The sequence below is a fragment of the Lygodium microphyllum genome, chromosome 27 (genome assembly GCF_053477565.2).
Source record: "Lygodium microphyllum isolate KBCC chromosome 27, Lygodium_microphyllum_v1.1.10, whole genome shotgun sequence".
Classification (NCBI taxonomy): Eukaryota; Viridiplantae; Streptophyta; class Polypodiopsida; order Schizaeales; family Lygodiaceae; genus Lygodium; species Lygodium microphyllum.
The window spans coordinates 80006764-80020046 of NC_141161.1; the positions used below are offsets into that span (position 1 = coordinate 80006764).

A 13283-nucleotide genomic window follows, 5' to 3' on the forward strand; every position below is an offset into this window, starting at 1 on the left:
ACGATCTTTTGGCCTTTCAAGTGGTAGCTACCCTGGAAGTGATTGAGAGAAGGAATCAGTATACATTTTCGGAAATGACATGGGATCCTTCTCTATCTTAGGTATATTTCCAAAATTCTCACTATCATCTTTATCCTTAGTAAAAACCAAGTATGTTGAAAGATGGTTTTTCATTACTTTAGAATGACAGCTATAGATACAATAGGGATGGATTCACATTTCAATTTTACATGAAGTGTGAGTGTCTTTCCCTTATGTTGAATAGTGATCTCTTTTGCACGAGAACCAATCACTATATATATATGGTGACACCATGATATACCAAGCAATACCTCACAACCCTCAAGTGGAGCAATGAAGAACTCTTTGTTGTCCATATATCCCTGTATATGCAACCGAAGCTTCCAATGAGTGGTGTAACAGGCTCTGCATGGCCTTTACATGCCATTTCAACTTTTCCTACATGTCCCATCTTATCCTCTTTGATGCGTGGATGGGCTGCCATGTCAACAGAGATGAAGTTGGCTCGTGCATCGTTATCAAAGAAAATCAATATATGCTGATCTCTAATTTTGCCCCATGCTCTGCACAACTCAGTAGCATGATGCATCATCAGTGGCCTAATCACTAACAACTTCGGCACCAATCCTAGTGATGTTTTGGGCTTCTTTCCCTTAGGATCTCCTTGATTTTTTGATTTTCTAGCTTGCCACCATTTGGGATAGTCTCTTGCAATGTGACCTTGCTATTTACAAATAAAACATTTATTTGCAACCATCAATTCCCTATGTTTTGCCAATGTTTTTGAACCCTTTCTTTGTTGTTTTGGTCTCTTTTTGGGCTGATTTTCAGATTTGTCCCTTTTCTCAGCCCTAACAACTTTTTTTTCAGCTTGTTCTCATTCTCAAAAAAGCTTGAATCCTTCCCATGCAGCAAAGCATTTGCTATAGTAGTAGTTTCTATGAGTTGAGATATGCTAGACATGGTGGATTCAATGTAAAATCCCCTTATTTCTTTGGGCAACCCACAAATATATTTTTCCACTTGCTCATGAAGGGGTATGGGCCAATAAGAAGTGACGGGTAGCAATGCATTCCAAAACTTCTTATTGTATTGCTCCGAATTTTTACATTCCTTAGTATCTAGCTTATTCCAAGTTGTCATAAAGTCCACCTCAAAGGTACTTGTCAACCAATTCGATACAAACATTTGCTTGAATTGTATCCATGTTGACGGTGCTTTACCTTTCATCAAAAGAGTGGACCACTACTGCAATGCATTTCCTTTTAAAAAAGTGTTTGCCTTATTAATCTTTGAGGACTCAGTGGAGTTTCCCCTTGAATAGGCTGCATCAAACTACTAAATGAAAGTCAAAGCTTTCGGTCTATCTTGTGTAACGCTAAAGGACTCAAACTTCACTACTTTTCCACCCTCATCAGTCTTTTGTTACCCCTTTGGGTGTCAAGTTGTCATACATTGGCTATTCTAAAAAGGGTGCATTCATTGAATTTACATCAAAACCAACACCAAATAGAGCATTTGCATAAACGGCATTTATTTCTTGAGACCCATAAGCATTCACGGGCACAAATGCATTATCAAACATGCTACTTTGAGCCTGAGGCATCAAGCCAATGCTGCCATACATAGGGTTTTGCGCATTTCCAGCCATACCCAAATACATTGGGCCTTGCATACCATGCATTGGCTGTAAAATATCATAGGGATTTGTGCCATAAATTCTTGAATGCTGTTCTTATCCAACCATAGCATGAAAAATCGTGCTTTCATCAAAGTATCTTGGCTGCCCCATCATGGCATGCATGCCCAATTGTCCAAAATCCATTGGATTGGCACTTCCATGATGGCCTTGCATTTGCATTCCTTGCCCCATAAATGCCAATTGTTTTGCTTTATTAACATCTTTGGGAGCTTCAAGTGAAGGCTTTGGCATTTCCTTGGATGCACCTTACTGTCCCGAAGGTGTAGAAGATGACTTCTTCTTCTTGCCATTGGTGTCCTTCTTCAGAGCATTAAAAAATTGGGTGAACTGAGGATTCTTTGCCAATTCGACAAAGAGATTTATTGTAGTCCTCATCCAATTCTTAAATTGATCATCATTCTTCTTCACTTTGATTGTCATTAGTCTCCTTATGCCTTGAAGGTCCTATATGTTGCCTAGCAACAACATTTTCAGTATCCTGTCCATTGTCTAAGCCTTGTCCAAGATCAGGCATTGCATTTTCTTCATTTCCATGTAAATGTTCATGTTGAGGGACACCAACATTACTTGATTACATCTCACTGTGTGAAGACATATTGCTGTAATTTCTTTGTTGAGAGCAAAAAGTAGCACTAGCACAAAGCTTTGGCTTGCAATCAGGTACCTTGGATCCACTAAATCAAGGGATTGAGTGGTATTCTGGCAATGAAACCATGAAACCAGCCTTCCTCTCGGATAGGGTGGTAATCCCCTGATTAAGCACTTCATTGCAACAATTTGCAAATAAACATAAATTGAAATGTATAATTTACCTTAGTAATGTTGGACATTGGACACCTTGTTGGTTCCAAAGCTCGCATCCCTTTCGGTATTTCTTTAACTTTGATTGCTAATGGAATGAGGACAAGCTGAGATTCCACAATCTCCTTAGCTGTTTCAAAAGCCCCTTGCTATAATAACAATTAGCAAATGATTTAGGCCATTTTCCCTTTGACTTTCACCCAAGACTTGTGTAACTCGAATCACAAATTGGCTAAATGCTACCCCAATTTACAATGAATGGACTGGCATTTGAATTTCGTGACAATTACACAAATTTCAGGTGATGAATTCGGTGTATGATGCCTCATTCTGTTGGCATGGGTTCCAAGGTGGATGCCAAATCCTAATTTCTTTAAAAATTTAGGATTTATAGCAGAGATCTCTCTATTGTCCACTAAATTTGGTTCAAGATTTGATCCAAATGGTTGAGAAATGCTGAGAATGACTGAGCACAAGTAGGAGAAGGTGAGAGAGTGCCATAAGAGAGAGAAATTTTTGATTTTCATGTGAGAAAGCTTGATATCTGATTGTTGCTTATAATAGATAGCATTTAATGTTGTTGCTAGTTGCTCAAGAGGCCCCAAATTTCTATTGCGAGCCCTAATTTGTTGTTGCTAGCTTTTGGAAGGCAAGAATTGCTATTGCCAACTCCAATTTGGTCTTCTCTTGTCCCTAGTTGCCTGAGATGATCCTCCAATGGCTGCAGTTCAGACCAGCAACATCTCCTTCCTCTCTCTTGCAGGCTCAATGAATTGAATCTCCCTCTCTAGCCCCCAAAAAACGTTTTTTCAGTCTTGCATGGGCATTTGTGCCAAGTGGCATCCTTCTAAACCCATTTTCTAGTATTATTTAGCAATTTAATTATTTTTTAAAATTAATTAAATTTGAAAATTATTTTCAGCTCTTTTGACGTTGCCCAAAATTAAATGTTCATTCATAATTAAATTGGCTAGGCCATTTGCAACTTGGAGTGGTCCTTAACCTCTATTGACTCTTAGATTGCCATTAATTAATGCTAGTCCCTAGTGTCACCACTAACACTTATTGGCCAAACAACTATCCTAGGGTCAAAACTAACACCGACCCCCAAAGTCCAATTGGCATAACTTATCATAACTTTTGCCTTTGACACAAATTGGATCCTTAGGGTCCTTGGTTGGTTATCATGAAATAACTGCAATGTGCTTCGCATGTGCTAAACAACCTTACACATTTGATTAATAGCTTAATCAAATTATTTGCAAGATTAAAGCATCTCAAAATTTCACATCCCTATGACATTGAGCAACCAAAATCATTACATGCATTAACAATTAAATATAGTGTATTGATTCTCAATTTTGGTTTTCATTTACAACCTCGAAAGGGTGTTATATGAATTTATTGGTATTATTTCACATGGTAGGACACATGCACCAAAATCCCTATAAATAGGGGTTATGGGGGGCATTATGGTCACTCTCCAGTCACTTCAATTATTCTTCCCCATATTTCCATTCAGATCAAATCACCCCTCTTCTTCTGCTGCCCATGAGGCTCTCTCAGCTTGGCAACCCTTCCCTCAGTGACATCAATCCTGATTATGGCGACTTGATTGTTGGATCTACAGCCCTTGCATTTTGCTGTTCAGGAGGTCTACAGGAGCTGTCACATCAGTATTCCTACTACAACAGTTGTTAGACAGCCGTCCACTTTCATTCTGCTGTACTCAAACCCCGCATTGTAGTGGACAGGAAGAAGCTGCATTTGCTAGCATCACTAGACTGGCTGTGTTTACTCATAAACTGGCTGCCCAACAGCTCCTCTTTCTTGGAGTCCTTCATTATTATCATTGCATGTGTTTTGCGGCTCCTAGACCCTTTGCAGCAAGCTTCTTCATTCAGCAATAATTCCATGCATGGTAGAGGTCTCATGAGGACATATATGTGCATCACACGGTCAGGTAAATGTTGCACATGTGAGGTGTAATTGGGGTTAGAGTAAATTTACGAGCCCAGGACTCGAGGAAATCACAAGATGTCAAAGGGAAAAGTTGCTATAAGTTATGCCACATAGGTATTTGGTGGTATCTGGTGCCAGTTAATGGCCTACATCATTCATTTGGCCATAAGTGTCAGCTAGTGACATTAGAGAAGTGGCGTTTAATGGTATGTAATGCCAATCTGATGGTGAAAGATGACGTAGAGACACTTAGGAATGGAAGCTGCCTAGCCAATTTAATTATTGGCCAGTCAGATTATTTTTCAAGGCATCCAAATAATTATCAGATTAATTTTCAGTATTTAAAGACTGAAAATTAATATTTAATTATGGATAATGTTGAAAAAACCTTTTGGAAAGGCTACGACTTATAAAAAATGCCCATGCAAGACTGAAAAATATCTTTAACGATTGGAGAGAGGCATTTTTAGTATATTCAGTCTGCAAGAGAGAGGGAGGAGATGCTGCTGGTGTGATTTGCAGCCATTGGAGGACCTTCTGAGGCAGCTAAAGTAGGAGAAGACCAACTAACAGTAGATGACAGCCTCTACAAGCTGTTGAGACAGGGCAACAACAGAAAATGACTAATTTTCTTCAGTTTTTTGCATCTACAAGCTGTTGAGACAAGGCAACAACAATAAATGACAGATTTTCTTCCATTCTTCGTGAAGAAAGTTTGAATTTTCTATCTCCTTAGCATTCTCTCTCATCTCCCAGCCTTTCTACAGCCTTGCTCCAAAGATTGCAGCATTGAGATCACCAGAGGCTGAGAAATTTCAGATTGCTCTACTATAAATCCTACTTTACAACAAAAATTAGGGTTTAGCAGCAGCCTCGGAAAGCGTGCCAGAAATTGGAAGCTCCAAGACTTGGATTTTTCGGAGCTGAAGGTGAATTCCAGCTAAATTCAAGTGGAGGACTAGCCAGCCATTGAATTTGGGAAATTTGCATCGTCTATGAAGTGGGTGAAGGCCAATTAAGTGTGCGAATCAAGGGGCAAATCAGATTGAAGACTTGTTGGTCACTTTGCACAGCAAGGGGAGTTTGGATTGCGAAGGGGATTGGGAGAATCCCATTGTAAATCAACTTATTCTTCAATAAAGCTAAAGAAATACGGAAAGGGGCGCCGATCTTGGGGCCAATCGAGTATGCATCGTCCAAGATCAGTAGGTAAATTTGTATTTTCAGATTTGCATTTATTGTTTGCTGCTATCATTAATTTGTAATCAAGAATTTACCACCCATCCACTTTTAAATGAACACCATATTGGGGAATATGGAAATTTTCCATAAGTTTGGGACACATGGTCAAATATTTGGATTTATTATAACTTGAATACAATAACTTCAAATCGAGTGCTCTATAACTCAATAGATTTTATTTTTGAAGCACTTTCAAATAATAGGTCATATCATATGGTTTTGAGAAACTTATGGGCATGTTATCCGAGTGCCACCTTTTAAGTATTCAAAAAATGGGAATTGGGAGATTCCCAAACTCACTAATATTGTGTTAATGGAAAGAAATCACATATGATCCATCTTCATTGTCTTCATAGTTTTCTTTCATAATCTCTCATAGATAGATACATTATGTTGCAGAGAATTGGCTATCTCTGACTCTCTCTTTCTCTCTCAATCAATAATACATCATCTCATCACTGCAATACTCAATAATCACTCATAATAATCCATATTTGGTTGTGGATACCCCTTCCAAGAGGTGTGTCTGATATGAAAGGTCACCAGAGCCACTACAGTGGCTCACACTAGAGAAGTGGCGTTTAATGGTACCTAACGCCAATCTGATGGTGAGAGATGGCACAGGGACACTCAGGAATGGAAGTTGTCTAGCCAATTTAATTATTGGCTAGTCAGATTATTTTTCAATGCATTGATATAATTATTAGATTAATTTTCTGTATTTAAACACTGAGAATTAATATTTAATTATGGATAATGCTTGGAAAACCATTTGGGAAAGTTGCCACTTGTCAAAAATGCCCATGCAAGACTGAAAAACGTCTTTAGAGGCTAGAGAGAGGCATTTTGAGTGTATTCAGTTTGCAAGAGAGAGGGAGGAGATGCTACTGGTCTAATTTGCAGCCATTGGAGGACCTTCTGAGACAGCCAAGGGCAGGAGGAGACCAATCAACACTAGGTGACAACATGTATAGGCTATTGAGACAGGGTAGCAGCATTAAATGATTGATTTTTTTCAGTCCTTTGCATCTACAAGCTGTTGAGACAGGGTAGCGGCAGTAAATGATAGATTTTCTTTAGTTGTTCGCAAAGAAAGTCTGAATTTTCTCTCTCCACAGCATTCTCTCTCATCTTCGAGCCTTTTTGCAGCCTTGCTTCAAATATTGCAGCATTGAGATCACCAATGGCTGAGAAATTTCAAATTTCTTTGCTGTAAACCCTAATTTACAGTAGAAATTAGGGTTTAGCAGCAGCCTCGAGAAGCGTGTCAGAAATTGGAAGCTCCAAGACTTGGATTTTTTGGGGCCGAAGGTGAATTCCAGCTAAATTTAGGTGGAGGACTAGCCAGCCATTGAATTTGGGGGCATTTGCATCATCTATGAAGGGATGAAGGCCAATTAAGTGCGCGAATCAAGGGGCAAATCAGATTGAAGACTTGCTTGTACACTTTGCACAACAAGGGGAGTTTGGATTGCGAAGGGGATTCGGAGAATCCTATTGTAAATCAACTTCTTCTTTAATAAAGCTAAAGAAATATGGAAAGGGGTGTGAATTTTGGGGTCAATTTGGTGTGCATCGTCCAAGATCAGTATGTAAATTTGTATTTTCAGATTTGCATTTATTGTTTGCTGCTGTAATTAAGTTGTAATCAGGGATTTACCACCCATCCACGGAAGGAAGGCTGGTTTCAAGAGGTCATCTTCATCATCATCTTGCTTCCCGGAGTTGGCATCCAGCACTGGTGGCTGTCCACATCAGCAAACTAAAGTCTTCTTGAACTTGAGTAACATCTTATCTTGCTCCTCACCTACAGGCCTTCGGTCTCACTTAATGTGTTTTAATCACCAAATGACTAAAACACCATAACTTAGACAAAATGGAAAAAACACAAAATAGAGAACAAGGTAACTTGGAAGGAAATGAATGATTGCTGTAAATGAATGGATGTTTGTACAGAGTGCTTAAAGGCAGAGTTGTTCAATAGTCAATGACTCCCATGGGAGTGGACTGAGGGAGGTATTGGAGTGTGACATGTAGGCCATCTTAGGCTTCACATTAATTTCCTTTGATTCATATTCCAGGTGTGAAGAAATACCCTAATATAGAAACATAAATGGAAGTGTATGACAAAACATAAACTCAGAAGAATACATTTAGGGTTAGGGTAACTTAGAGACAATGAATATAGTGGAATTTGAATGAATGACTGAATATTGAATATATAATGCTCATGTAGCAAACAAACCGTGCAGGAATGAAAATTGTATCCCGAACTCTAATTTCTTGAGAGCTAAGGCAGAGATGTTGAGCGGAAGAGCGTGTTGTACTCTTAACAGATCTCGAAATGCAGCTAAGGCAGCCTCCGAGAATCAAGCACCAGCAAACACAGTTATGAAAGCTAGATCTGATGTAGACAGGCAGAGAGAGAGAGAGAGAGAGGGTTAAAAACGCATACCTGAGGAGAGAGAAAAACTGGGCGATAGAAGAGAAGTGTAAACGCAGTTACCAGGAGCCAAACGACAAGTGGTGAAGAGAGAAAACACTAAACACATCCAATAGATAAGGCGAGAGCATGCTCTCCTTGTCAATTTGAAGAAGTAGAGATGGGTGTACCCAAGCCAATTTTGGGTAATATGTACTCTAGGCGTATGATGCCTAGCTCAACCACTTTGTGGTAAAGTGGAAGTGGATCCCCCACATGCCGCGTTCATAGTGTAATGATTGGATTGTCTGCAAGGGCAATGGCACTTTGATCGTCATAGTAGACAATGATGGGAGAGTTGCATAGAAAGTATAAAGCTGTCAGTAAGCTCCTCAAGTAGATAAGCCTTTGTGGTACCATAAAAAAGAGCCCGATAAGCAATCTTGGCTGTGGAAGTTGCCACCGTCTCCTACTTATGGCTAGCCCAATAGATGGGTACTATGCCCAAGGTAAAGAGATAACCACCGCCGCGTGTTAGAATCTCCTGCCTAGTCAAAGTGAGTGTACCTGTGCAAACATAAACCAAATCCATAAGTTACGCCATAAGAATATGTACATTGTAAATATTTTAAAACACGAAAATATGCAATTGAATGTGACATTCTAGATGTAGTGAAATTTAGACTAAGCAAACTAAATGAGTAAGCTAAATGTGGCCTAGTGTGAATCAATCAAAGAAGCTTCCCTACCATAGACCTGTAAGTGTGCTTGTTGAAGGGCTGAGCAAGGGTATCCTTAGAATGATGGAAAGTGGGATCAAAGGGTATCCTTAGCACTATGGAAAGTGGGATCAAGAGGTGTGGCCACAAGTAGTATCTAATCTGTGCAATACTAGTCCACTAATTGAAGAGCGTACTTTTGTTGTGACACAAAAATACTACCCCCAGATCGAACTACCTCCATTCCTAAAATAAGACAACAAATCAAGATCTATCATCTCAAAAGTAGAGCAAAGCTAGGCCTTCATTTCTGCTATGACAGTAGAATCGGAGCTGGTGATAAGCAAATCATCTAGGTACAATAGGATATAGGTTACTCCCTTTGAAGTAGTATGAACATACAAGTTTGGGTCATAAGGGGTAGAATGGTATTCGTGAGTCCTAAGGAACTCATTCGTCCTCTGGAACCAAGACCGTGGTGATTGCTTCATCCTCGTAAGGAGCTTTCCGCAAGCGAAAGGCCTTATCTTTTTAGTCAGTAGAAGAAAATCCAAGAATTTTTCCTTCAAATAACCGTTTAGACAGGTACTTTTGACGTTTATTTGATAAATTGGCCAACCGTAGTGAGCGGTGAGTGCAATCAACAAACAAAATGATGTTAACCGCGTAGTAGTAGGAGCAAAGGTCTCTTCATAGTCAATACTTTGCTTTTGTCGAAATCCTTGCACCACAAAACAAGCCTTGTACTTGTTTAAAGTCCCATAAACTTTTAGCTTAGTTCTAAAAGTCCACTTTGTCTCAACGACTTTCTTGTGGCTTGGATGATCCACCAAGGTCCACACCTCATTTTGGTTAATATTCTCTAGCTTCTTTTCCATGACTTCTCACCATTAGGGGCAGTGAAGAGCCTCTTGCTAAGTATTTGGCTTAGGATGTGCAATGTAATTAGTCTAAATAGCAATGCAAATAAAGCTTGAGATGCAAGTCGGGTAGATCTTCTAGGGCCCTTCGGAGTGGAATAAGATGGAAGGATCTCCAAAGCCACCACGATTTGTTGGTACCAGTGAGGTAACAGGTCTCGCACAAGTGGCCTAGGTTGTGAAAAATGTGCGGGTGGGTTAAGAGCAGGTAGTAGACCCGGCTCACAAGGCATTATCTCAGAAGGAACAATGTGAGGAGAGGGCACAGAATTTGGTACAAAAGATTGCACTTTGTCCCTCTCATCAAACACTACATCTCTTCTAACGATCGCCTTGTTTGCTCGAGGATTGAACAAATGATAGGCTTTTGCTTTGGAGGAGTATACTACAAAAATCAAGAGACAGTGTTGAGAAGTGAGCTTGTCTATTTTGTCATCATGCGTATGCATGTAAGCACGACTTCCAAAGACTCTAAAGTGGGAAACTACAGGTCGAGAGTCAAAGAATGCCTCATTCGAAGTGCTCTGAGGAATAAGCGCAGTGAAGCATTGGTTGAGGATGTACACTGAAGTCTTAACAGCTTCGATCCAAAGGCGCTTAGGGAGCCCTTTTGCAAATAGCATAGAGTATGCCTTGTTGTTGATGGTCCGGTTTCTATGCTCTATGACTCCATTCTGTGAAGGGGAGTCGGTGGAGGTAAGTTGGCGTGAAATACCATGCTCCTATAGAAACTCGGAGCCTTCCGTGAGCGGATAACTTTGTATGGAATAAGTGTGGAATTAGATTGGGTTCCAACCTCTGCGCACAAGATTCCATAGGTTTTGTGAGTCAAGGACATGTCTCATCAGGTTTGACCAAGTAGTGAAGTTGGATCTGTTAAAACAAGTCTTATCATGAGGACACATAACCCTTGCTCAAAGATTGGTTGGGGCACAACAAAATGACCAGAAGGCCCACTAGGTAATGCCATGGAGGCAAACTATGGTACCAACTGATCCATACTCGATGGTGGCTGGGTGGCATTCCCAAGCCTTGAAAACCTGAAAGTGAATGGATGGGAGGATAGGCCTCCATCATGGAGGCACCACACCATTGGGGAAAAGATGAGGTCCTAAAAAGTGTGCCTAAGTGTGGACCCCTTGGTGTGATGTGAGAAGACATGTATGGTGCACTTACGGAGGCTAAAAGGAGGGTGCAATGGAACTAGTGGGTGGGATGGGTAGGAGATTAAATGGATTTGTCATTTGATTTGTTGTGGGAAATGTGTTAGGTTTCTTTTGTCCATTAAATGTAAATGGAGAAATAGATGAAGTGCCAAAATCATATTGACCATGAGATGTAAAACCGGAAAAAAAAAGGAGCACGTACCATAGATTCTTGCAACTTTTCCTTAGCTTTTCTTGAGTTCAAAACAAAAAATTTGTCCTCTTCAAGGCTTATGAACCAATACTCGGAATGAAGAGTTCATTCATCTGAGCATCACCAATATCTTGCGGAAAACAGGAAGTAAAATCATAAGATTGAGGAGTAGTAGCATGCGTACTTGCCATAGGAATGAATGAGGGTGGAGAAGTGTATGGAAAAGATAAAAAGAGATAAGGATGGGGATGATGGTGGCAAATATGAAAATGGTTTGTACTTCATGCCAGTTTCCATGTCAGGGTGATTAGTCCTTTGTGGAACCTCTATTCTTCCAGCAAAATCATTAGACTGGTGTATTGAATCTAAAGGGGAAAACCTAAATTTACCTTCAATCTGCTGTCGCTCGATACATGAGGATGAGATCATATTCAGCTTGAGAGATCTCGTATGGTTTGTGGACTCCTTGGTAGTTCGGTCATGTTGGATGGAGGAGCAGGTTGTGAAGCCCACTCCATCGGGTGCCTTGAAGTACTAGGCTCGGGAGCATGATGATGATGTGGTGAAATGTGTTCTAAGTCATCTTGCCCTCTTGTTGTTCTTGCTTCCGATGAAAGGCTTTCAAATCAAACGCCTAGTTTTTGTGGAAGAAAACCTTGCTCTAATACCATGTGAAGAAATACCCTAACGCAGAAACATAATGAAAGCGTGCGACAAAGCATAAGCTCAAAAGAACACAGTTAGGGTTAGGGGAACTCCAAGACAATGAACACAACATTATCTGAATGACTGAATACTGAATATACAATGCTGATGCGATAAATAAATCGTGCAAGAATAAGAACTATACTCCAAACTCTTGAGTCTTGAGGATAGAGATAGAGGTGCTGAGTGGGAGAGTGTGTCGTACTCCTGATGGATTCTGATTCGTAGCAAAGGCAGCCTCCAAGAGTCAAACACAAGCAAATGGAGTTGTGGAAGCTGGATTTGATGTAGATAGGTAGTGAGGAGAGAAAGACTAAAAACACAAGCACCTGAGGAGAGAGAAAAATTGGGCGACTGAAGAGGAGTGCAAATGCAGCCACTAGGAGCAAGGTGATAGGCAGTGGAGAGAGAAAAATCCAAACGCAGCCAATAGATGATGACGTGACAGTGCATGAGTGATGGTGATATCCTCCTGTGCACCCAGATAGTGTAAATGCAGCACAATAGTAGTCGCCTCCAGCTGGGGATGAATTCTTGGCAGCAAACACAAATGTGGGAGTGTCTGGATCAGCAGGTGACAGCTGGATGGAGGAGATGGAGGCTGGAATCAGGCGCCAGATGGTAATAGACAGCAAGGGGAAGCTCTGACTGAGATATCCTCCGTGAATGGGGTGTGGGTAGCAGAGATACAACTCCTGAAACCTGCAAAACCGAGATTGAGACTGAATGGAGCGCAGTCTTTCTATTTATAGAAAGTTTCGGGACCTTGTACCGTGCACCGTTTTAAAACTCCCTCGAACAACGCAGCATTTTAGGGTGTTGATTAATTAAGCATTTTTTAGGGCTATTTAAGTGGCTAATTCAGCATGTAATGCTTATGTTAGCTCAACACTAGGCTCTCTTGGTATTTATATTGTTATTAAAATAGTTGTTACCCCTAAAGCTCTAGGACCCTGTGACACCAGGGTTAGGGTTCCTTATGATGGTTAAGCTATTTAGGGTTAAGTTTTTCCATAATAATACACTTTGTGCAACCCTAGCATAGGAAGTGTGGCATTATTCATTTTGTTCATTTGAGTGTTGTACTTCCATTCCTTCATTCGTACATTGGCTATCATTGCACATTGATTAATTCTCTCATTATCTTTCATTCTTTATCGATTAATTGTGTAATTACTCTACACCTAGGCCAATGGTGGTATCAGAGCAGCTTTCACTGGTGACCAATGCAGCTATTGCCATCCAAGTAGTGTGGTAATTTATAACTTCTTTTAGAGATTCTAAGAGGTGGTTCACACAGGCATTTCCTCCACAGATTTTCAATGGGGTCTCTGAAAATTTGACATAGGTGCTAACTTTGTAGTAGCCTGACCAACCAACTCCTGGCTGATTACATGGGCCAATTGGGGGCATCTCTAGACACATTAAAG

At 40.4% G+C, this 13283-nt stretch overlaps 1 protein-coding gene across 7 annotated transcripts in view; it reads left to right on the top strand.

Annotated features, from left to right (window-relative positions):
• The window catches only part of CDC48B (cell division cycle 48B), a 205885-nt gene that overhangs the window by 51120 nt on the left and 141482 nt on the right, over positions 1 to 13283 (top strand). The window lies entirely within an intron of this gene.